This window comes from Pseudorca crassidens, chromosome 14 (assembly GCF_039906515.1).
Source record: "Pseudorca crassidens isolate mPseCra1 chromosome 14, mPseCra1.hap1, whole genome shotgun sequence".
NCBI classification, from domain to species: Eukaryota; Metazoa; Chordata; class Mammalia; order Artiodactyla; family Delphinidae; genus Pseudorca; species Pseudorca crassidens.
Window position 1 is genome coordinate 5,403,652 of NC_090309.1, and position 7,812 is coordinate 5,411,463.

At 41.0% G+C, this 7,812-nt stretch overlaps 1 pseudogene; it reads left to right on the plus strand.

The window, feature by feature from the left end:
• The first annotated feature begins 5,867 nt into the window (after positions 1–5,867).
• On the plus strand, positions 5,868–7,297 carry LOC137205776 (elongation factor 1-alpha 1 pseudogene; annotated as a pseudogene).
• The last annotated feature ends 515 nt before the right edge of the window (positions 7,298–7,812 follow it).

The following is a 7,812-nucleotide window of genomic DNA, read 5'->3' on the forward strand; positions in this document are numbered from 1 at the left end:
GGTAATTATCGATATGTATGTTCCAATGACCATTTTCTTAATTGTTTTGGGTTTGTTTTTGTAGGTCCTTTTCTTCTCTTGTGTTTCCCACTAGAGAAGTTCCTTTAGCATTTGTTGTAGAGCTGGTTTGGTGGTGCTGAATTCTCTTAGCTTTTGCTTGTCTGTAAAGCTTTTGATTTCTCCATCAAATCTGAATGAGATCCTTGCCGGTTAGAGTAATCTTGGTTGTAGGTTCTCCCCTTTCATACCTTTAAATATATCATGCCACTCCCTTCTGACTTGTAAAGTTTCTGCTGAGAAATCAGCTGTTAACCTTATGGGCATTCCCTTGTATGTTATTTGTCATTTTTCCCTTGCTGCTTTCAATAATTTTTCTTTGTCTTTAATTTTTGCCAGTTTGATTACTATGTGTCTTGGCGTGTTTCTCCTTGAGTTTATCCTATGTGGGACTTGCTGTGCTTCCTGGACTTGGGTGGCTATTTCCTTTCCCATGTTAGGGAAGTTTTCAACTATAATCTCTTCAAATAATTTCTCTCATCCTTTCTCTCTCTCTTTTCCTTCTGGGACCCCTATAATGCGAATGTTGTGGCATTTAATGTTGTCCCAGAGGTCTCTTAGGCTGTCTTCATTTCTTTTCATTCTTTTTTCGTTAGTCTGTTCAGCAGCAGTGAATTCCACCATTCTGTCTTCCAGATCACTTATCCATTCTTCTGCCTCAGTTATTCTGCTATTGATTCCTTCTAGGGTAGTCTTCATTTCAGTTATTGTATTGTTCATCTGTTTGTTTGTTCTTTAATTCTTCTAGGTTTTGTTAAACATATCTTGCATCTTCTCGATCGTTGCCTCTATTCTTTTTCCGAGGTCCTGGATCATCTTCACTATCATTATTCTGAATTCTTTTTCTGGAAGTTTGCCTATCTCCACTTCATTTAGTTGTTTTTCTGGGGTTTTATCTTGTTCCTTCATCTGAGACATAGCTCTGTGCCTTTTCATCTTGTCTATCTTTCTGTGAATGTGGTTTTTGTTCCACAGGCTGCAGGATTGTAGTTCTTCTTGCTTCTGCTGTCTACCCTTTGGTGGATGAGGTTATCTAAGAGGCTTGATGGGAGGGACTGGTGGTGGGTAGAGCTGACTGTTGCTCTTGTGGGAAGAGCTCAGTAAAACTTTAATCCACTTGACTGTTGATGGATGGGGCTGGGTTCCCTCCCTGTTGGTTGTTTGGTGTGAGGCAACCCAACACTGCATCATACCTGGTGTCTTTGGTGGGGCTAATGACAGACTCTGGGAGGGCTCACGCCAAGCAGTATTTCCCAGAACTTCTGCTGGCAGTGTCCTTGTCCCCATGGTGAAACAGAGCCACCCCCCGCCTCTGCAGGAGATCCTCCAACACTAGCAGGTAGGTCTGGTTCAGTCTCCGCCGGGGTTACTGCTTCTTCCCCTGGGTCCCAATGCGCACACTTTGTGTGTGCCCTCCAAGAGTGGAGTCTCTGTTTCCCCCAGTCTTGTCAAATTCCTGCAATCAATTCCCACTAGGCTTCAAAGTCTGATTCTCTAGGAATTCCTCTTCCTGTTGCCAGACTCCCAGGTTGGGATGCCTGACATGGGGCTCAGAACCTTCACTCCAGTGGGTGGACTTCTGTGGTATAAATGTTCACCAGTCTGTGAGTCACCCACCCACCAGTTATGGGGTTTTATCTTACTGTGATTGCGCCCCTCCTACCATCTCATCGTGGCTTCTCCTTTGCCTTTGGATGTGGGGTATCTTTTTTGGTGAGTTCCAGTATCTTCCTGTCGATGATTGTCCAGCAGCTAGTTGTGATTCTGGTGTTTTCTCAAGAGGAAATGAGAGCACATCCTTCTACTCCGCCATCATGGTTCCTCTCTATGTAATCTTTTTTGCTTAGTTTTGTGAAATCAGTTTCCCTTAGACTCTTTAAAATTTCTTACCCATTTTAGCTGTATGCTTTAAAGTTTTCAGATACCTGTACTTGTCAAAGTCATTTTCCATGAATCTTCCTGAAGATGAAGAAGCTGATGCTTTGCAAAACATAACTGTCTATGAATGGCAACCGGCTTAAAAACGCAAGGTTAGAGATATAATTACAATGTTTTTTACAAAGGAGCTTAACCAAGATGTTGTGACATGCAACATTTTAAGATAACACCTAGAATTATGACAACATATCAGGGCATAGCAGATTTTAGGAATTTCATATAAATTTTGGAATATCTGTATTAATGACATTTACTTATATAACCTAAAGTTCATCTCCAATCAGTTGAGAATGTGTCTCAAGTAATTTTAACATACCAAATAAGCCTAATTAGTTTTACATTCCTCTCTGATATGTCTCAGGGTTCCTTTGAAGCAAGCACATCTCAGAGTTAGCTGGAGGTTAAAAGAAATTTAGTTAGAATTTGATATTTGTGAAGTTTGTTAAATATATCAGAAAGGTTTTAAAACACATGAGGTCACTGTGAAATATTACTTATTCACTTAACTAAAGGCTTTAAGAAAGTTTTCCCAAAAAATTACTTAAAGGCACAGAAACTCACACAATCTGTTATCAAAAGCAACACTCCAAGAAAACTTTCTTCCCTTAACAGAGAGAAAATTAAACTCCAGTCTTGTACCAGCTTACTTTTGTGTGTGTGTGTGTGGTATGCGGGCGTCTCACTGTTGTGGCCTCTCCCGTTGCGGAGCACATGCTCCGTTCGCACAGGCTCAACGGCCATGGCTCACAGGCCCAGCCGCTCTGCGGCATGTGGGATCCTCCCAGACCAGGGCACGAACCCGTGTCCCCTGCATTGGCACGTGGACTCTCAACCACTGCGCCACCAGGGAAGCCCCCAGCTTACTTTTAACAACAAAATCTGCTTACTAAATTGAATTAAATCTAAATTTGGTCAATTCTATCCATGCACAAACCGTTTTCCTTAGGATTCCTTTTCCACAAAACTTCCATCACTTTCTGTATCCAAATAGTTTGTCCCTTATTTTTCCCGTCTAGAGACAACTAGCTCTAAGACAAAATTACTTTTCTCTTAATGAAATGCAATTCCATCCTTTATACCTCCTTTTTTAAAACACACATTCTTACTTTCCTACTGTATACTGAAATGTATTTCTTTATTATTTCCAGTAGCCTTAGCTACATGATTAAGATAGAATCCTCAACTCTTAAAATCTTAGTTTCCAGTGAAAACTAAGAAATAAGCAATTATGAACTGTCTTCTACATTAGCATTCAATAGATTGGCAAACATAAATACCCATGATAATTTCTAAATATAGGTGCTTTCTTATAGAGAATATCTAAGGGTTGCACCAAACATATTCATCGATAGTTCTGAACACTTTTAGTTTTTCCAAAAAGGGAAGCCAATGTCAGGTAATATTTCAATATTTCTTTTTTGGGAGGGAATGACCTAGTTATTAAACTTCCATCATTTAACTCAATTTGGCATAACTCTAAGATTTCAATTTACCAAATATCTGGAGTTATTATGTTTAAGTACACATGTCTAAAACATGATCATTTCTAAACAATTCACCCAAAAACTCTTGCCTCATTTGCATTCAATTTACTTATAAGAATTTTATCACAATAATTTAATTTTCTTGCTGACAAATTTGCAACAGATATAACAAGGTCTTGTTTGTTATTTCTATTAAACCCAAGTATAATAAAAGTATTATACTTAATGTTCATGACTCTAAAGACATTTCTACATTAATTAGATCAGCAAACTTAAACTAACCTTAATACCAGATATCAACTTAATATTGAATAATTCTCAGTTCACATGAACCTGAAAGCCATTTTGTCTAGCTACTTTTATATTTAATTTGTAAGTGCTTGCTTACTTTTAAGTCAGTTAAGTAGAGCTCTTTATAGATTCAATTTTGATAATATTTTCCAGAGGTAGAGATATTTCATATGTATAATGTGTTCACAGACATATAAACAGACAACACTAGAGCTCTCATAGGTTCACTTGAAAAAACTCAGTTATGGGACTTCCCTTGTGGTGCAGTGGTTAAGAATCCACCTGCCCATGCAGGGGACATGGATTCGAGCCCTGGTCCAGGAAGATCCCACATGCTTCAGGGCCCCTAAGCCCATGCCTGCTTCTAGAGCCCACGAGCCACAACTACTGAAGCCCGCACACCTAGAACCCGTGCTCTGCAGCAAGAGAAGCCACCACAATGAGAAGCCCGCGCACCGCAATGAAGAGTAGTCCCCACTTGTTGCAACTAGAGAAAGCCAGCGTGCAGCAACGAAGACCCAACACAGCCAAAAATAAATACATTTAAAAAATAAAAATTTAAAAATAAATTTAAAAACTCAGTTATGAATCAGGTATTACAATATAAACTTACTAGTTTACAAATGAGTAAACGTTGCTTGCTCAGATGATAAAGGCTTTACTATTTGTTCTTGATAAACCCTTAGAAGGCTTATGAACTAAACTTAGGCTGATGGAGCCTTCAGTCCAAGGATCACACGTTGATTACATAAGTTCCTAAGAGCCCAGGTAGATCATCTACATCTCAAAGGCACAGGAAACAACTTCTCCCAGAAAGGCCCTTCTCTAAGGATCAGAATTTAAAGAGATATTTTTCCAAGCTAGATTTTTCTAATTGCATATACAAGGAAAGGAATCTGTTTTGGAGTTTCAAAAGAGTTTCATCTTGGGTTTCCCTGGTGATGCAGTGGTTGAGAGTCCGCCTGCTGATGCAGGGGACACGGGTTCGTGCCCCGGTCCGGGAAGATCCCACATGCCGCGGAGCGGCTGGGCCCATGAGCCATGGCCGCTGAGCCTGCGCGTCCGGAGCCTGTGCTCTGCAACGGGAGAGGCCACAGCAGTGAGAGGCCCGCATACCGCAAAAAAAAAAAAGTTTCATCTTATCCAGTTTTTCTCTAGAGTCTAAAGAGTATTGTGGCCACACAATGTTATAATAAAATACCATCTTTCTCTTAGTCATCGTCTCATAACAAAAATCTTTCCCATTTCAAAAGACAAAAGATAGACACGAAACACAAATTCACAAACCAGACTGGTCACAAACCCAAATCCTCCTCAAGCCCGTGGAGAGACCAATTTGGAATCTCACTTTTTTTGCTCCCTTAAAGAATTGACACTCTAGGGCAGGGAAGACTGACACTCATCAAGGTCAAAGGGCAGCGAGCTGCCACAGAACAGGTAAGAGAGATTGGCTGGTGCTAGCTCCAGCAGATTTACCCAGATCTAGAGCCCATCAGCTCTTAAAGTTGCAAGTTTCATTTCTATCAACCTGAAGTAAAAAGGCAGCTGGTGTCAGGCAGGAAAGAGACCAGGAGAGTCTAAAAAATTGGCTTAGTCAGCGGCCGAGACCTCCCCAGAAATTTCCCCACGAAGGCCAGCTAGCCACAAGCAGCTGACTCATCACTACTGTCCCGGTGCATTGCTGTGGCTGGTGGCCTTACTCCAGGAAGCCCAGAGGACCCAAATATCATGAGAGTTCAGCTCCACATTGGGTGCCAAAACATCTGTTACCAAATCAGATCCAGCTGCTCGCCACTCGAAAATCAATACATGAGAGAGAGATGTTGGTAGAAAGGAAAGCTGCTTTTCATCAGAATGCCAGCAATCTGGGTAGATGGTGGACTCAGTGTCCCCCAAAACCCACCTCCAAAGATTCTGCTTGACCATGAAAGTTTTTAAAGGGTAAAAGGGTGTAATCTCAGTTAATCACTGAGATAGGGGATCAGAATGGTCACCATCCCCCACTGTACGCAGGCTCGTCTGCAGGCTTATAGACTTCTTGTGGTTTTTCTTTAGATGCTATCTTGTTCACGCAGCTTTTTCACAAGATTACTGAAGGGAAAGCCAGGGAAGAGATTTCATCATCTGTTAATTACTTATTCTTCATTTCTACTTCTTTGATCTATGGAAGGAGCTAACAGATTAGGAAGGAATTATGTGATCCAAAGATTTGAAAGGTGTGCTAGGGCTGGAGATGCGTAGAATATGGAGGTGCTTTGTTTAAGGTTAGTGACAGGACAAGAGGTGTCTCCTGCAGAGAGCTCTTTCCTGCCTAAAGCTGCTTACGGTATGCCTGGGTCTTGGACAGACTGAAAGCTGAACATGAGCATGTTATCACCATTGACATCTCCCTGTGGGAATTCGAGAACAGCAAGTACTATGTGACCATCATTGATGCCCCAGGACACAGAGACTTTGTCAAAAACATGATTACAGGCATATCCCAGGCCGACTGCGCTGTCCTGATTGTTGCTGCTGGTGGTGTGAATTTGAAGCAGGTATCTCCAAGAACGTGCCCTTCTGGCTAACACTCTGGGCGTGAAAGAACTAATTGTCGGAGTTAACAAAATGGATTCCACTGGTCACCTTACAGCCAGAAGAGATACAAGAAAATTATTAAGGAATTTAGCACCTACATTAAGAAAATTGGCTACAACTCTGACACAGTAGAATTTGTGCCAATTTCTGGCTGGAATGGTGGAACCATGCTGGAGTCAAGTGCTAGCATGCCATGGTTCAAGGGATGGAAAATCATCTGTAAAGTTGCCAATACCAGTGGAACCACACTGCTTGAAGCTCTGGATTGCATCTTGCCACCAACTTGTCCAACTGACAAGTCCTTGCATCTGCCCCTCCAGGATGTCTACAAAATTGGTGTTATTGGTACTGTCCCTTTGGGTCAAGTGGAGACTTGCGTTCTCAAACGTGGCATGGTGGTCACCTTTGCTCCAGTCATTGTTAGAACTGAAGTAAAGTCTGTTGAAATGCACCATTAAGTTTTGAGTAAAGCCCTTCCGGGGGACAATGTGTGCTTCAATGTCAAGAGCATGTCTGTTAACTATGTTTGTCATGGCAATGTGGCTTGTGACAGCAAAAATGACCCACCAGTGGAAACATCTGGCTTCACAGCTCACGTGATTATCTTGAACCATCCAGGACAAATCAGCATTGGATATTCACCTGTGCTGGACTGTCACACAGCTCACATTGCTTACAGGTTTGCTGAGCTGAAAGAGAAGATTGATCATCATTCTGGAAAAACAAGCTGGAAGATGTCCCCAAATTCTTGAAATCTGGTGATGTTGCCATTGTTGATATGCTTGTTGGCAAGCCCATGTGTGTTGTGAACCTCTATGACTATCCTTTTTGTTTGTTTTGCTGTTCATGACATGAGATAGACAGTAACTGTGGATGTCATCAAAGCAGCAGACAAGAAGGCAGCTGGAGTTGACAAGGCACCAGGTCTGCCAGAAAGTTCAGAAAGCTAAATGAGTATTATCCCCAATACCCTCTTTTTTTAAATTAAAATATAGTTGAACTACAACTTTGCATTAGTTTCAGGTATACAGTCAATTGATTCAGATAAATATATGTGCCATACAGTAGTCCTTGTTGGTTATCTACTTTATATATAGTGCTGTGTATATCTTAATCCCCCACTCGTAATTTATACCTGTCCCCCCACATCCCCTTTAGTAACCCTAAGTTTTTCTGTGTCTGTGGGTCTATTTTTGTTTTGTATCTTTTTTTAAAGATTTTTAAAATATAAGTGATATTATATGATATTTGTCTCTGTCTGGCTTACTTCGCTTAATATGATAAGCACTAGATCCATCCGTGTTGCTGAAAATGGCATTATTTCATTCTTTTTTTTGACCAAGTAATATTTCATTGTATGTATATACACCACATCTTCTTTGTTCATTTATCTATTGATGGACATTCAGGTTGATTCCATGTCTTGGCTATTGTAAATAGTGCTGCTATGAACTTTGGGGTGCAT